The sequence below is a fragment of the Bos grunniens genome, chromosome 15 (assembly GCF_055505025.1).
Source record: "Bos grunniens cultivar Pamir isolate PY7600 chromosome 15, Bosgru_T2T1.0, whole genome shotgun sequence".
Lineage (NCBI taxonomy): Eukaryota > Metazoa > Chordata > Mammalia > Artiodactyla > Bovidae > Bos > Bos grunniens.
Window position 1 is genome coordinate 78,611,742 of NC_141179.1, and position 17,027 is coordinate 78,628,768.

Consider the following 17,027-nt stretch of genomic DNA (forward strand, 5'->3'; position numbering starts at 1 on the left):
AACTTTGATGACTGGCTAGCTGGGTGCACATGACCCAGCAGATGGTCCTGAAGCCCCAGGAGACCAGAGGTATCACAGATAGCAATGGGCCTGTTACTGATGGTCATAGCTTGGTGGAGAGCTCTCCCTAAAACCTGCAAATCTGCATTGGACTTAGTATGAATGAGAAATAAACTTTCACTGGAATTAGTTCAGTTCAGTCACTCAGTTGTGTCTGACATGAACTGCAGCATGCCAGGCCTCCCTGTACATCACCAACTCCTGGAGTTTACCCAAACCCATGTCCATCGAGTAGGTGATGCCATCCAACCATCTCATCCTCTGTCGTCCCCTTCTCCTCCTGCCCTCAATCTTTCCCAGCATCAGGGTCTTTTCAAATGAATCAGCTCTTCGCAAAAGGTGGCCAAAGTATTGGAGTTTCAGCTTCAACATCAGTCCTTCCAATGAACACCCAAGACTAATCTCCTTTAGGAAGGACTGGTTTGATCTCCTTGCAGTTCAAGGGACTCTCAAGAGTCTTCTCCAACACCACAGTTCAAAAGCATCAATTCTTCGGCACTCAGCTTTCTTTAGAGTCCAACTACACATCCATACATGAATACTGGGAAAACCATAGCCTTGACTAGATGGACCTTTGTTGGCAAAGTAATGTCTCTGCTTTTGAATATGCTATCTAGTTTGGTCATAACTTTCCTTCCAAGGGGTAAGCATCTTTTAATTTCATGGCTGCAATCATCATCTGCAGTGATTTTGGAGCCCAGAAAAATAAAGTCAGATACTGTTTCCATTCTTTCCCCATCTATTTCCATGAAGTGATGGGACCAGATGCCATGATCTTTGTTTTCTGAATGTTGAGCTTTAAGCCAACTTTTTCATTCTCCTCTTTCACTTTCATCAAGATGCTCTTTAGTTCCTCTTCACTTTCTGCCATAAGGGTTGTGTCATCTGCATATCTGAGGTTGTTGATATTTCTCCCAGCAATCTTGATTCCAGCTTGTGCTTCGTCCAGCCCAGCATTTCTCATGATGTACTCTGCATATAAGTTAAATAAACAGGTTGACAATATACAGACTTGACATCCTCCTTTTCCTATTTGGAACCAGTCTGTTGTTACATGTCCAGTTCTAATTGTTGCTTCCTGACCTGCATACAGATTTCTCAAGAGGCAGGTCAGGTGATCTGGTATTCCCTTCTCTTTCAGAATTTTCCACAGTTTATTGTGATCCACACAGTCAAAGGCTTTGCCATAGACAATCAAGCAGAAACAGATGTTTTTCTGGAACTCTCTTGCTTTTTTGATGATCCAGTGGATGTTGGCAATTTGATCTCTGGTTCCTCTGCCTTTTCTAAAACCAGCTTGAACATCTGGAAGTTCACGGTTCACATATTGCTGAAGCCTGGCTTGGAGAATTTTGAGCATTACTTTACTAGCATGTGAGATGAGTGCAATTGTGTGGTAGTTTGAGCATTCTTTGGTATTGCATTACTTTTGGATTGGAATGAAAACTGATATTTTCCAGTCTTGTGGCCACTGCTGAGTTTTCCAAATTTGTTGGCATATTGAGTGCAGCACTTTCATAGCATCATCTTTCAGGGTTTGAAATAGCTCAACTGGAATTCCATCACCTCCTCTAACTTTGTTCATAGTGATGCTTCCTAAGCCTCACTTGACTTCACATTTCAGGATGTCTGGCTCTAGGTGAGTGATCACACCATCATGAATATCTGGGTCATGAAGATCTTTTTTGTACAGTTCTTCTTGCCACCTCTTCTTGATATCTTCTGCTTCTGTTAGGTCCATACCATTTCTGTCCTTTATTGAGCCCATCTTTGCATGAAATGTTCCCTTGGTATCTCTGATTTTCTTGAAGAGATCTCTAGTCTTTCCCATCCTGTTGTTTCCCTCTATTTCTTTGCATTTATTGCTGAGGAAGGCTTTCTTATCTTTCCTTGTTATTCTTCGGAACTTTGCATTCAAATGGGAATATCTTTCCTTTTCTGCTTTGCTTCTCACTTCCCTTCTTTTCACAGCCATTTGTAAGGCAGAAACCATTTTGTTTTTTTGCATCTCTTTTTCTTGGGGATGGTCTTGATTCCTGTCTCCTGTACAATGTTATGAACCTCCATCCATGGTTCATCAGGCACTGTCTATCAGATCTAGTCCCTTAAATCTGTTTCTTACTTCCACTGTATAATCATAAGGGATTAGATTTAGATCATACCTGAATGGGCTAGTGGTTTTCTCCACTTTCTTCAATTTCAGTCTGTATTTGGCAATAAGGAGTTCACAATCTGAGCCACAGTTAGCTCCTGGTCTTGTTTTTGCTGACTGTATAGAGCTTCTTCATTTTTGGCTGCAAAGAATATAGTCAATCTGATTTCGGTGTCGACCATCTGGTGATGTCCATGTGTAGAGTCTTCTGTGTTGTTGGAAGAGGGTGTTTGCTATGACTAGTGCATTCTCTTGGCAAAACTCTATTAGCCTTTGCCCTGCTTAATTCTGTATTCCAAGGCCAAATTTGCCTGTTACTCCAGGTGTTTCTTGACTTCCTACTTTTGCATTCCAGTCCCCTATAATGAAAAGGACATCTTTTTTGGGGTGTTAGTTCTAGAAGGTCTTGTAGGTCCTCATAGAACCATTCAACTTCAGCTTCTTCAGCGTTACTGGTTGGGGCATAGACTTGGATTACTGTGATATTGAATGGTTTGCCTTGGAAATGAATAGAGATCATTCTGTCATTTTTGAGATTGCATCCATGTACTGCATTTGGGACTCTTTTGTTGACTATGATGGCTACTCCATTTCCTCTAAGGGATTTTCTCACAGTAGTAGATGTAATGGTCATCTGAGTTAAATTCACCCATTCCAGTCCATCTTAGTTCACTGATTCCTAGAATGTCGATGTTCACTACTGCCATCTCCTGTTTGACCACTTCCAATTTGCCTTGATTCATGGACCTGACATTCCAGGTTCCTATGCAATATTACTCTTTACAGCATCGAACCCTGCTTCCATCACCAGTCCCATTCACAACTGGGTATTGTTTTTGCCTTGACTCCATCCCTTCATTCTTTCTGGAGTTATTTCTCCATTAGCATTTTGGGCACCTACCAACCTGGGGAGTTCCTTTTTTCAGTGTCCTATCTTTTTGTGTTTTCATACTGCTCGTGGGGTTCTCAAGGCAAGAATACTGAAGTGGTTTGCCATTCCTTTCTCCAGTGGACCACATTCTGTCAGACCTCTCCACCATGACACAGCCGTCTTGGATGGTCCCACATGACATGGCTTAGTTTCATTGAATTAAACAAGGCTGTGGTCACTGGGGTTAGGCCACTGGATTTTGGGCTATTTTGTACTACAACAGCATTTCTAGCCCATGACAATTAATACAGATAATAGAGTTGCTAATGAATTTATTTGATAACGTGAAGAATGGAAGAGGTAGGGATAGGGGCACCTAGGAAGGACTGGATGAATGGACCATTCCGAGGAGCACTATTCATGAGACCAGGAGCTGTCCTGGATAGAACTCTTGCTGTGCTGCCCCATGTCTCTAACCTCTGGACACCTCCCCACAATGCCCCCAGCTACCTGGTGCAGAGGGTGAATGCAGCACAACTACTGCATTAGTGGTGGAGGGACACCGTTACTTGGGAGAATTTCTGAAATGAGGAAACTTAGACCTCTGAGCTGAATTAATGATTGCTAAGGCCAGTGTATTACAGAATAAATGAACACTGACAACCACATCTGCCCTGCCTTATATTAATACACAACATTCTGATCAAAAAAGTGTTAATGGATGGGGCAATCCTTTGCAAAATTCAATGCACAGATAAGAGAAAGCACAATTCTTACTATTCAGTTCAGTTCAGTTCGGTTCAGTCGCTCAATTGTGTCTGACTCTTTGTGACCCCATGGACCACAGCACTCCAGGCCTCCCTGTCCATCACCAACTCCCAGAGTCTACGCAAACTCATGTCCATTGAGCTGGCGATGGCATCCACCCATCTCATCCTCTGTTGTTCCCTTCTCTTCCTGTCTTCAATCTTTCCCAGCATCAGGGCCTTTTCAAATGAGTCAGCTCTTCCCATCAGGTGGCCAAAGTATTAGAGTTTCAGCTTCAACATCAGTCCTTCCAATGAACACCCAGGAGTGATCTCCTTTAGGATGGACTGGTTGGATCTTCTTGCAGTCCAAGGGACTCTCAAGAGTCTTCTCCAACACCACAGTTCAAAAGCATCAAGGCTTTGGTGCTCAGCTTTCTTTAGAGTCCAACTCTCACATCCATACATGACCACTGGAAAAACCATAGCCTTGACTAGACGGACCTTTGTTGGCAAAGTAATGTCTCTGCTTTTAACAGTGTTTAACTCCAAGGTGCCCCTAGGTTATATTGTTGAAATCATGAAGAATCTTCCTGATCCCAAATTGTATCCCCCTAAATGAGTCATTATGCCTACTAGATTGACCATGCCATGGGGGAGGAAGCCATGTTTTTTTTTTTTTCTATATGACCCTCCTTAACCTGAAACCTCATTGTATAGAATGTCCAGCTCAAATGTGTCAGTTCCTCTTGGATGGAAGGATGAGCAGATGGGATGAAGCTCAGAGTGGTGTGGTGACTTTGACAAGGCTGTACATTTTCTGAGATGGATCCTAGCTCTTAATTTCCACCATTTCCTCACACTTTCATTACCTTTTCTGAGGTGTGTGTCTCTCTTTTTTTTTTTTTAAATGAGAAGTTAGATTTATAAAATTTCAAATGTCCCTACCAGATTTTATATCCCACTATTTCAAGAAAAAATAATGGATTCCTTATAGTGTCATTTTTACAGTTCCCTAATGTACCCTCTGGGTATAAAATGACCAATGGGAGGAGGAAAGAGACAAACGTGTGAAGCAGGCAGCACCGTGTGATAGCATGCTAAGATTTAGAGCCAAGCCCTGAAGGCCATCGTTTGCGAGTGATGATGCTGAAAAAGTCACAGAAGGAAGAGGGCCTCTAGGTGGTCTATGGCCATTAGGGGAGGTGAAGGGAACATTTTAGAAGATTTTCAGTTTCACGCTATAAAAAATGAGCCTTAATAAGTCTTTCAACATACTAAAGACGATAGCAAAAGTCATATTTGGGGTGGGTTCCACTGATTTTTTAAGAAAAAGATTTCCATTATCATTTAACTTTTATAAATCTAGGTCTCTGAATCTCTATAAAGAAGTTGAGGCAGAGAAGATCTAAGCTGCACTGTTTAGGTTATTTGTACCTAATAAAATATACTAGTAACAGAATAAAGTATAGTAAAATAAAAGGCTGATTATGTTGAGTGAAGAAGTTGTAAGGATGCTAACTGATTCTTTCTCTCTCTCCAAAGAACTGGAGGTAGACATGTAGGGCTATAGATAGAGGGAAGAGAAGATCCAGCAGATGTGATGGGGCTGGAAGAAGCACCCTCGAGAGATGGGGGTGACCTGATCTAGAGACTCCCTAGGAGTCTAGGGAGTGTGGTTGGTGGCCGCTGAGAGCACTGGTGCCTGATATTAAGGATTTCCTTTATTTTGTTCTATTTATTTTTTTTTTAATTTTTAAAATATTTTCTTTTTTTTTACTTAGTTTATTGGTTTTGCCAAATATTGAAATGAATCTGCCACAGGTATACATGTGTTCCCCATCCTGTTCTATTTATTTTTAATTGGAGGATAATTGCTTTACAATGTTCAGTTGGTTTCTGCCATACAACAACGTGAATCAGCCATAAGTATGGATCCCTCCCTCTTGAGCCTCCCCTCCCCTGCCCCCGTTTCACCTGCTCTAGGTCATCAGGATTTCCTTTATATTACTAAACTTTCTTTATGCTATCTTCATGTCATATAATCCAGTCAAGTGTCCGTATGCTGCAATGAGGTTGCTGCAGTGGCACAGAAGTGGCGAGATGCACATGGTTGTTATTGTTTAGTCGCTCAGTCGTGTCCGACTCTTTGTGACTCCGTAGAGTGTAGCCCACTAGGCTCCTTTGTCCCTGGGATTTCCCAGGCAAGAAGAGTGGAGCGGGTTGCCGATTCCTTCTCCAGGGGATCTTCCTGACTCAGGGATCAAACCTGCGTCTCATGCACTGGCAGGGAGATTCTTCACCGCTGGGCCACCAGCGAAGCCTGAGCACATGGTTAGGGAATAGCAACACTGAAGATAATAATGATGATGGTGTTACTACCAGTAGCAGTGATAGCAAACACTTACATAGCAGTTACTGGCTGCCAGGCATTGCTCTAAGCATTTGATACAAACTCTCATCTTATCCTCATAATGACCTTATGAGGTAGGCATCATTTTTTCCCAGCTTCATCAAGATATTATTAACATGTAGCATATGTAAGTTTAAGGTATACAATGTGATGACTTGATATATATATATATATATATATATATATATATATATATATATAATATACATGTATATATATATATATGTATTTTGTGAAATGATGACCACAATAGGTCAGTTAACATCTCCATTTCCTTATCACTTTTTTGGATGTGTGGTGAGAATATTTAAAATCTGCTCTCTTAACATGTTTCTGTGTTGTTAATTCCCAAGTAAACACTATTTTAGTCGCATTTTTCAGGTGAGGAAACTGAAACACAGAAGGTTAAATGTCAAATAAGTTGCCTAAAGGGAGAAACCTGGAGCAGAAACCCAGATGCTCCAGAATCATTTTCTGCAGGAATCCAAGGCAGAGTGTTAAGCTGCTTTATTGGAATAGTATTAATAACAGAGAGTTGACCATCGAAGGCTGGGCAACCTGGGGCCACAGGTTCAGTACTTGTGACCACTTTTGTCCACTTCTCTGTATCTCCATGTGCTGGTCCTGGCCCACACTCAGAATATGTGGTAGCCTTTGAGACAGGGTCCCACAGGACTGAAATGTTTAACTTCCTGGTCCATTGCCAGCTTCTTCCAGCTGACTGGGAGGAGGGTGTCAGTTCCTTTCAATTGTTCCTGTTTCCAGGACAATGAGATTAAGATGTTCCCGTTCTGGTGGGTGTTATACATTTAGTGGTTGCATCTAAGCGGTCAGACATCAGGGCTTTAGGACTGGGGTCATCTAAAGCGTGGTGTTGCCGCCTCTCGCTTCCCGACCCTGACTCCAGACAGCCAGCAGGTCTCGACCAGCTTTAAGTGAGTTCAGTGCTGTGGTGATTGTCACAAGAGAGATGCTGGGAACCACAGGCAGAATCCAAAACTGCAACTCATATTTCAGAAATTTCTAACCTTCAATACTTTTTCTAGAGAAATATCCAAGCAAGAAAATAAACTACACATTATTCAAGTCCTTCAACCTTGCTGTACAAGTAAGTTTTCCTTCATTGTTGATATATTTTCTATTTAATTCAAAGTTCCTATCATTTCTGATGGAAATAGACAATGAAAGAACTCATTTGATAGTCTGTAATGAACCTAAAGTTCATTTTTCTAAATTTTGATTAAAGTTTTCAAAATCTTATTGTATACCTGTTTTCAAGGTTTGAATTAAGAAAAAATAACAATATGTAAGTAATAATAATCAACAACGTTTTTTCCTAAAGCTTTGCAATGTCTATAATCTATTCATTTATTTTTTTCATCTGATCTTATCCATAGCAGGTAGAGAATAATTATTGGCATCCCTATTTTACAAATGAAGAAACTGAGGCTCAAACTGTCTGAGTGGAAGACCTGGGACCTCCATGGGTTAACAGCTATTTCAGAATCTGAGGATCTAATAATATTAAGAACTTGTCATCAGAACCAGATGTAGAATAGCCCAGTCCAGGGTAGTGAGTCCCACACCCATTCAGAATTGTTATAAATATGTTTTGCCTGATTTCTCTACCTCTCCTCTGCCAGCCCCTCATTATAAGGATGCAAGATAATACAAAATTTCTCAAGCTCTTTCTGAAAGAGATTCAGCTTCTCTTTAAAATATATTTTCAGCTACCATTATCTGCAAGGATCAGTGAGTTTACCTAGCAATTCCATAGCACCTTCTTCTGGAATTCTGCAGCATTCGTAAAAAATGTTCTTTTGACTTTCTTTGTTTATGACTCTCACAATTATGGATGAGGCCGGAAGTGTCAGTTACAATCAGTGTGTTGAAATTTATGGGCCCTAATCAACAACTTGGGTGTCCGAGATCGGAGCTTAGTGATAGAGGAGGGCATTGCAGAACTTGAAATAAAGAGGTCCCATGACTGGGAGAGCTGGATGGGTGGAGGAACTGTGGAAAATAGACTTGGTATGGACTTGGAAGGGACACTTGCGGGGCTGTCTTCCAGGGGCCACAGGGTGGCAGCGGCAGGGCTCCCAGGTGAGAGTGGAGTCTGTCTGTGCAGTGAGAAGCTGAGAGTGCTCAGCACCCAGGGAACTAAGTTTAGCGCTTGTGAGTAATTCAGTTTTCCCACTCTTTGCCTCCAGGTTGAGGTGGGACTCATCCTTGTGCTCAGACAGTCCTTGGGCAAATGTCTGTCACAGCACTGAATACCACGCTCTCTGTGAGAAGAGGAATCAAGCTGATTTCCTCTGCTGCTTCCTGATCAGTTAGCCCAATACCTAAAATAATACCTGTTGAATAAATGAATACATGAGTAAATGAATAGAGAGTCTAAGGCTCTTCCCATATTTCAGTGCTATTTTAATTTGATTTGATTAATTCTAGGAAGTGTTAGTGCTCATCCACTAAGATGTGGACCTCTGTCTGTAAGGAAGCTGATCCCAAAGGGACTGGGAATGCTCTGACCACTCTCAGGGATTTTAGAATACACTAAACTGCTCCTTTGCTGGCTTGATACTGTAATTTTTTTTTCCTTTTTGAATAAAAATATTCTTTGGATCACTTGTGTCCATTAGAATTCCAGAGTTTTTTTTTTTTTTAAGGAATTAAGTTAAAAAAAAAAAATTTTGTGTATTTATTTATTTTGGCTGTGCTGGGTCTTTGTTGCTGCACAGGCTAATCCCTAGCTGCTGTGAGCAGGCCTCCCATTGTGGTGGCCTCTCCTGTATCAGAGCACAGGCTCCAGGGTGTAGGCTCAGATGTTGCAGTTTCTGGGCTCCAGAGCACAGGCCCAATAATTGGGGTGCACGGGCATAGCCACTCCACGGCACGTGGGATCTTCCTGGGTTGAGGATTGAACCCAACCCAATCTGCCTGCATTGGCAGGCAGATTCTCTACCACTGAGCTACAAGGAAAGCCCTGAATTTTAAATTTTGGGCTTTTAAAATTTTGTTCTTTTTGACCCTATGTCTCAGTCTTTATTATAACAAAGCATGAAACTGATACTTCTCTCTCCCAGTTTTTAAAAGAGGACAGGCTGGTCTTTGGATCTGGTTGAATTCCTCAATGTAATAACATTTTTAAGTTCTGGGCCCCAGCTATGAATCTTCTGGTTTAATGATGTTTTAGCCTGTAAATTTCCTTTTTACCCAGAGTGAGCATCTGCTCATTCTGGCAGAATCTATTGCTATTTCCAGTTGATCACAATTGACCATTTAGTACTTCAGGGTCATTCTGTTTCAAACCCCTGATGTGTATTCAAATAGATAGCTTCAGTTAAAATCCAGACTGGACTACTTACTGCTCATGAGAAGTAAGCTTGAGCATGCCAATTGTCTTTGACATGGATTCTTCATTATAAAGATGGCACATGTATCTTAAGGATTATTGTGGAGATTGAGTGAGATAATGCATGTGAAGAGTTTACTGCAGAGTGAGTGATGACTCAGAGTTGTGCCTGACTCTTTGCAACCCCATGGACTGTAGCCTGATAGGCTCCTCTGTTCATGGAATTCTCCAGGCAGGATTACTGGAGTGGGTTGCCATTTCCTTCTAACCAGTGACAATTAAACATCAATACATGCTTGTTCTTACTCTCTGTAAACAAACAAACAAAAAAGCCCCAAACGATCTCTCTTCCTTGATTGCTCTTTCTCTGACTCCTCCTTCCCAGAAGCTCCTGTTTGTAGAAAATGCCTCTCTTCCCTCCATCCTTTTACTAAGACTTTTCCCTCTTGTGTGTAAATTTGAACTTTTTTTTTTTTTTTTTTTTTTTACAACAATAGACTACTGTTCTTTGATACTAAACTTAGGCTGGGTGAGTGAGGCTTTCTACTTAGGCAAAATTTTCTTGAAACCTCAATCACAGGTTATAGTTTTCCTGAGATGATGGATTCCCTATAATGTGTCTCCCCATGACCTGCCATATAACCAGAAGACTACAACACATGTTTGGAGTGCCGGTCCCAATCTGTTAGTTTCTCCCAGTGCCTTGGGTTGATTATGTCTGCAAGGAGAGTGGAACATGGAGGATAAATTTTCTCATTGCTAAATTGTTGCTAGATCCATTTCTTCCTGGCTGCCAAGAGAATGTATTTTTGGGTTTAATAATTGTGGGTGGGACTTTCAAACCTACTGTGAATCTCAGGAGCTGTGAATGAACTCCAGCTTTACATGGCTTACAAGTAATTTGAATATGACATTTCCCTTATGATTTCCTATAGCTCATCTTTCAAGGTGCATGTAGAATAAGTCAAGCCCTTCTTTCGGACTTCTAGCCTGCCAGACTCCTTCCTCTGTCCGTGGGGTTTCCCAGGCAAGAATACTGGAGTGGGTTGCCATTCCCTTCTCCAGGGGATCTTCCCAACCCAGGATCGAACCTGGGTCTCCCACATTGCAGGCAGATTCTTTACCACCTGAGCCACCAAGGAAGCCTAGGTATCTCATATATGTGGGATCAAACAGTATTTGTCTGCACTCAGTGCATATTGGAATGCATTTTTAAGGTTAACTTAATATATGTCCTACAAACTAATTGAACATTTCCCCCCACTGTGCTATACTATAGGTTCTCATTAGTTATACATTTTACATATAGTGGTGTATATATGTCAGTTCCAATCTCTTAATTTACCCCATCCCCCCTTTGCCCCTGTCCATATGTTTGTTCTCTATGTCTTGATAACACTCTTTACCTTCAGTTTCCCTCACTTTACAAGTGAGAATATTACGGCTCAGGAAGGTGAAGTGAATTTCAAGAAATCTCACAGTTACCTCTTGGCTAAGTTAGGACCAGAACACAGCACTCCTGACTCAGTCAGGCACTATTAACACCAAATGGTGTTACTTAGGAAAGAAAGAATTATGAAACTCAGTCAGTTTTCTAACCTAATAGAATGATCCAATGAAAAGTGTGTGGGAAGTGATGATTTAAGAAGTCTGCTGTAGCCCATAAATAAATGAAATCCCTCATCCAGCTTTTGAACCTGGGTGACTGAGGATTGTGGGAGATTTCCGAGTCAAAGAAGAGATTATGAAATTATAGATAATTTCTCACTGCGTTTTTTTTTTCCCTCTCAGCAGGAACTTTAAAAAATCTTATTTAGGCATTTAACACACATATCATCAAAGCAGGGGGAAGAAAGACCAGATGATGCAGAAATACAGACCAGATGACCTGTTAAGAATTCTATTGGTTCTGTCACCCTGCTGTGTTAGAATGTAACAGAAATTCTAATAGGAAACTATCAACCTTCTTAGGTCCAGGTATTGTAAGTTTCCTATATTTTTTGGTTTTAGATTTTTAGTCATTCAACAGCTATTCATTGAACACTGCTCCAGGTGTGGCAATGAGATTCTTAGCACAAAAAATTCCTGCTTTTGAGCTGCTCCTAATGTAGGGTGGGAAGATAGAGGAAAACCAACACAGCATAGTGTGCAAAAGTCCAGGATGGAGATGGTATAGGTGGACAGTGGAAGTTCTTATAATCTAGACTAAGGTGAGGGAAGAGACCATTTTCCTTGTGGAAATTTTGAAGGATGTTTAAGAGTCAGTCAGTAGAAATGGGAATGGGTATGTAGGATGGGGCAGTAGGTGGGGTGATGGAATAACATGTGGAAGGCAATGAGGTGTGAATGAGCATGACTTGGTCAGAAATTTATTTATTTATTTTTTTTTCCTCTAATTTTATTTTATTTTTAAACTTTACATAATTGTATTAGTTTTGCCAAATATCAAAATGAATCCGCCACAGGTATACATGTGTTCCCCATCCCGAACCCTCCTCCCTCCTCCCTCCCCATACCATCCCTCTGGGCCGTCCCAGTGCACCACCTGGACTGGCAACTCGTTTCCTACATGATATTTTACATGTTTCATTGCCATTCTCCCAAATCTTCCCACCCTCTCCCTCTCCCACAGAGTCCATAAGACTGTTCTATACATCAGTGTCTCTTTTGCTGTCTCGTACACTGGCTTATTGTTACCATCTTTCTAAATTCCATATATATGCGTTAGTATACTGTATTTATGTTTTTCCTTCTGGCTTACTTCACTCTGTATAATAGGCTCCAGTTTCATCCACCTCATTAGAACTGATTCAAATGTATTCTTTTTAATGGCTGAGTAATACTCCATTGTGTATATGTACCACAGCTTTCTTATCCATTCATCTGCTGATGGACATCTAGGTTGCTTCCATGTCCTGGCTATTATAAACAGTGCTGCGATGAACATTGGGGTAGACGTGTCTCTTTCCCTTCTGGTTTCCTCAGTGTGTATGCCCAGCAGTGGGATTGCTGGATCATATGGCAGTTCTATTTCCAGTTTTTTAAGGAATCTCCACACTGTTCTCCATAGTGGCTGTACTAGTTTGCATTCCCACCAACAATGTAAGAGGGTTCCCTTTTCTCCACACCCTCTCCAGCATTTATTATTTGTAGACTTTTGGATCACAGCCATTCTGACTGGTGTGAAATGGTACCTCATAGTGGTTTTGATTTGCATTTCTCTGATAATGAGTGATGTTGAGCATCTTTTCATGTGTTTGTTAGCCATCTGTATGTCTTTTTTGGAGAAATGTCTATTTAGTTCTTTGGCCCATTTTTTGATTGGGTCGTTTATTTTTCTGGAGTTGAGCTGTAGGAGTTGCTTGTATATTTTTGAGATTAGTTGTTTGTCGGTTCTTCATTTGCTATTATTTTCTCCCATTCTGAAGGCTGTCTTTTCACCTTGCTAATAGTTTCCTTTGATGTGCAGAAGCTTTTAAGTTTAATTAGGTCCCATTTGTTTATTTTTGCTTTTATTTCCAATATTCTGGGAGGTGGGTCATAGAGGATCCTGCTGTGATGTATGTCGGAGAGTGTTTTGCCTATGTTCTCCTCTAGGAGTTTTATAGTTTCTTGTCTTACGTTTAGATCTTTAATCCATTTTGAGTTTATTTTTGTGTATGGTGTTAGAAAGTGGTCCAGTTTCATTCTTTTACAAGTGGTTGACCAGATTTCCCAGCACCACTTGTTAAAGAGATTGTCTTTAATCCATTGTATATTCTTGCCTCCTTTGTCGAAGATAAGGTGTCCATATGTGCGTGGATTTATCTCTGGGCTTTCTATTTTATTCCATTGATCAATATTTCTGTCTTTGTGCCAGTACCATACTGTCTTGATAACTGTGGCTTTGTAGTAGAGCCTGAAGTCAGGTAGGTTGATTCCTCCAGTTCCATTCTTCTTTCTCAAGATCGCTTTGGCTATTCGAGGTTTTTTGTATTTCCATACAAATTGTGAAATTATTTGTTCTAGCTCTGTGAAGAATACTGTTGGTAGCTTGATAGGGATTGCGTTGAATCTATAAATTGCTTTGGGTAGTATACTCATTTTCACTATATTGATTCTTCCAATCCATGAACATGGTATATTTCTCCATCTATTAGTGTCCTCTTTGATTTCTTTCACCAGTGTTTTATAGTTTTCTATATATAGGTCTTTAGTTTCTTTAGGTAGATATATTCCTAAGTATTTTATTCTTTCCGTTGCAATGGTGAATGGAATTGTTTCCTTAATTTCTCTTTCTGTTTTCTCATTATTAGTGTATAGGAATGCAAGGGATTTCTGTGTGTTGATTTTATATCCTGCAACTTTACTGTAGTCATTGATTAGTTCTAGTAATTTTCTGGTGGAGCCTTTAGGGTTTTCTATGTAGAGGATCATGTCATCTGCAAACAGTGAGAGTTTTACTTCTTCTTTTCCAATTTGGATTCCTTTTATTTCTTTTTCTGCTCTGATTGCTGTGGCCAAAACTTCCAAAACTATGTTGAATAGTAATGGTGAAAGTGGGCACCCTTGTCTTGTTCCTGACTTTAGAGGAAATGCTTTCAATTTTTCACCATTGAGGATAATGTTTGCTGTGGGTTTGTCATATATAGCTTTTATTATGTTGAGGTATGTTCCTTCTATTCTGCTTTCTGGAGAGTTTTTATCATAAATGGATGTTGAATTTTGTCAAAGGCTTTCTCTGCATCTATTGAGATAATCATATGGTTTTTATTTTTCAATTTGTTAATGTGGTGTATTACATTGATTGATTTGCAGATATTGAAGAATCCTTGCATCCCTGGGATAAAGCCCACTTGATCATGGTGTATGATCTTTTTAATGTGTTGTTGGATTCTGATTGCTAGAATTTTGTTAAGGATTTTTGCATCTATGTTCATCAGTGATATTGGCCTGTAGTTTTCTTTTTTTGTGGGATCTTTGTCAGGTTTTGGTATTAGGGTGATGGTGGCCTCATAGAATGAGTTTGGAAGTTTACCTTCCTCTGCAATTTTCTGGAAGAGTTTGAGCAGGATAGGTGTCAGCTCTTCTCTAAATTTTTGGTAGAATTCAGCTGTGAAGCCGTCTGGACCGGGGCTTTTGTTTGCTGGAAGATTTTTGATTACAGTTTCAATTTCCATGCTTGTGATGGGTCTGTTAAGATTTTCTATTTCTTCCTGGTCCAGTTTTGGAAAGTTGTACTTTTCTAAGAATTTGTCCATTTCTTCCACGTTGTCCATTTTATTGGCATATAATTGTTGATAGTAGTCTCTTATGATCCTTTGTATTTCTGTGTTGTCTGTTGTGATCTCTCCATTTTCGTTTCTAATTTTGTTGATTTGATTTTTCTCCCTTTGTTTCTTGATGAGTCTGGCTAATGGTTTGTCAATTTTATTTATCCTTTCAAAGAACCAGCTTTTGGTTTTGTTGATTTTTGCTATGGTCTCTTTTGTTTCTTTTGCATTTATTTCTGCTCTAATTTTTAAGATTTCTTTCCTTCTACTCACCCTGGGGTTCTTCATTTCTTCCTTTTCTAGTTGCTTTAGGTGTAGAGTTAGGTTATTTATTTGACTTTTTTCTTGTTTCTTGAGGTGTGCCTGTATTGCTATGAACTTTCCCCTTAGGACTGCTTTTACCGTGTCCCACAGGTTTTGGGTTGTTGTGTTTTCATTTTCATTCGTTTCTATGCAAATTTTGATTTCTTTTTTGATTTCTTCTGTGATTTGTTGGTTATTCAGCAGCGTGTTGTTCAGCCTCCATATGTTGGAATTTTTAATAGTTTTTCTCCTGTAATTGAGATCTAATCTTACTGCATTGTGGTCAGAAAAAATGCTTGGAATGATTTCTATTTTTTTGAATTTACCAAGGCTAGCTTTATGGCCCAGCATGTGATCTATCCTGGAGAAGGTTCCATGTGCGCTTGAGAAAAAGGTGAAATTCATTGTTTTGGGATGAAATGACCTATAGATATCAATTAGGTCTAACTGGTCTATTGTATCATTTAAAGTTTGTGTTTCCTTGTTAATTTTCTGTTTAGTTGATCTATCCATAGGTGTAAGTGGGGTATTAAAGTCTCCCACTATTATTGTGTTATTGTTAATTTCTCCTTTCATACTTGTTAGCATTTGTCTTACGTACTGTGGTGCTCCCGTGTTGGGTGCATATATATTTATAATTGTTATATCTTCTTCTTGGATTGATCCTTTGATCATTATGTAGTGACCTTCTTTGTCTCTTTTCACAGCCTTTGTTTTAAAGTCTATTTTATCTGATATGAGTATTGCTAGTCCTGCTTTCTTTTGGTCTCTATTTGCATGGAAAATCTTTTTCCAGCCCTTCACTTTCAGTCTGTATGTGTCCCCTGTTTTGAGTGGGTCTCCTGTAGACAACATATGTAGGGGTCTTGTTTTTGTATCCATTCAGCCAGTTTTTGTCTTTTGGTTGGGGCATTCAACCCATTTATTTACATTTAAGGTAATTACTGATAAGTATGATCCCGTTGCCATTTACTTTATTGTTTTGGGTTCGAGTTTATACACCGTTTTTGTGTTTCCTGTCTAGAGAATATCCTTTAGTATTTGTTGGAGAGCTGGTTTGGTGGTGCTGAATTCTCTCAGCTTTTGCTTGTCTGAAAAGCTTTTGATTTCTCCTTCATACTTGAATGAGATCCTTGCTGGGTACAATAATCTGGGCTGTAGGTTATTTTCTTTCATCATTTTAAGTATGTCTTGCCATTCCCTCCTGGCTTGAAGAGTTTCTATTGAAAGATCAGCTGTTATCCTTATGGGAATTCCCTTGTGTGTTATTTGTTGTTTTTCCCTTGCTGCTTTTAATATTTGTTCTTTGTGTTTGATCTTTGTTAATTTGATTAATATGTGTCTTGGGGTGTTTCTCCTTGGGTTTATCCTGTTTGGTACTCTCTGGGTTTCTTGGACTTGGGTGATTATTTCCTTCCCCATTTTAGGGAAGTTTTCCACTATTATCTCCTCAAGTATTTTCTCATGGTCTTTCTTTTTGTCTTCTTCTTCTGGAACCCCTATGATTCGAATGTTGTAGCGTTTAATATTGTCCTGGAGGTCTCTGAGATTGTCCTCATTTCTTTTAATTCGTTTTTCTTTTATCCTCTCTGATTCATTTATTTCTACCATTCTATCTTCTAATTCACTAATCCTGTCTTCTGCCTCTGTTATTCTACTATTTGTTGCCTCCAGAGTGTTTTTAATTTCACTTATTGCATTATTCATTATATATTGACTCTCTTTTATTTCTTCTAGGTCCTTGTTAAACCTTTCTTGCATCTTCTCAATCCTTGTCTCCAGGCTATTTATCTGTGATTCCATTTTAGTTTCAAGATTTTGGATCAATTTCACTATCATTATTCAGAATTCTTTATCAGGTAGATTCCCTATCTC

The 17,027-nt window shown here is 39.7% G+C and overlaps 1 protein-coding gene across 3 annotated transcripts in view; it reads left to right on the forward strand.

The window, feature by feature from the left end:
* The window catches only part of LOC147358569 (olfactory receptor 4C45-like), a 105,057-nt gene that overhangs the window by 76,774 nt on the left and 11,256 nt on the right, over positions 1-17,027 (forward strand). The window contains exon 2 of one of the 3 annotated variants that reach the window (XM_086341710.1): positions 7,289-7,350. The exons of the other annotated variants lie outside the window; for them this stretch is intronic. The gene's annotated coding sequence lies outside the window, so the exon portion shown is untranslated. The remainder of the gene's footprint in view (positions 1-7,288; positions 7,351-17,027) is intronic. 3 annotated transcript variants of the gene reach the window in all.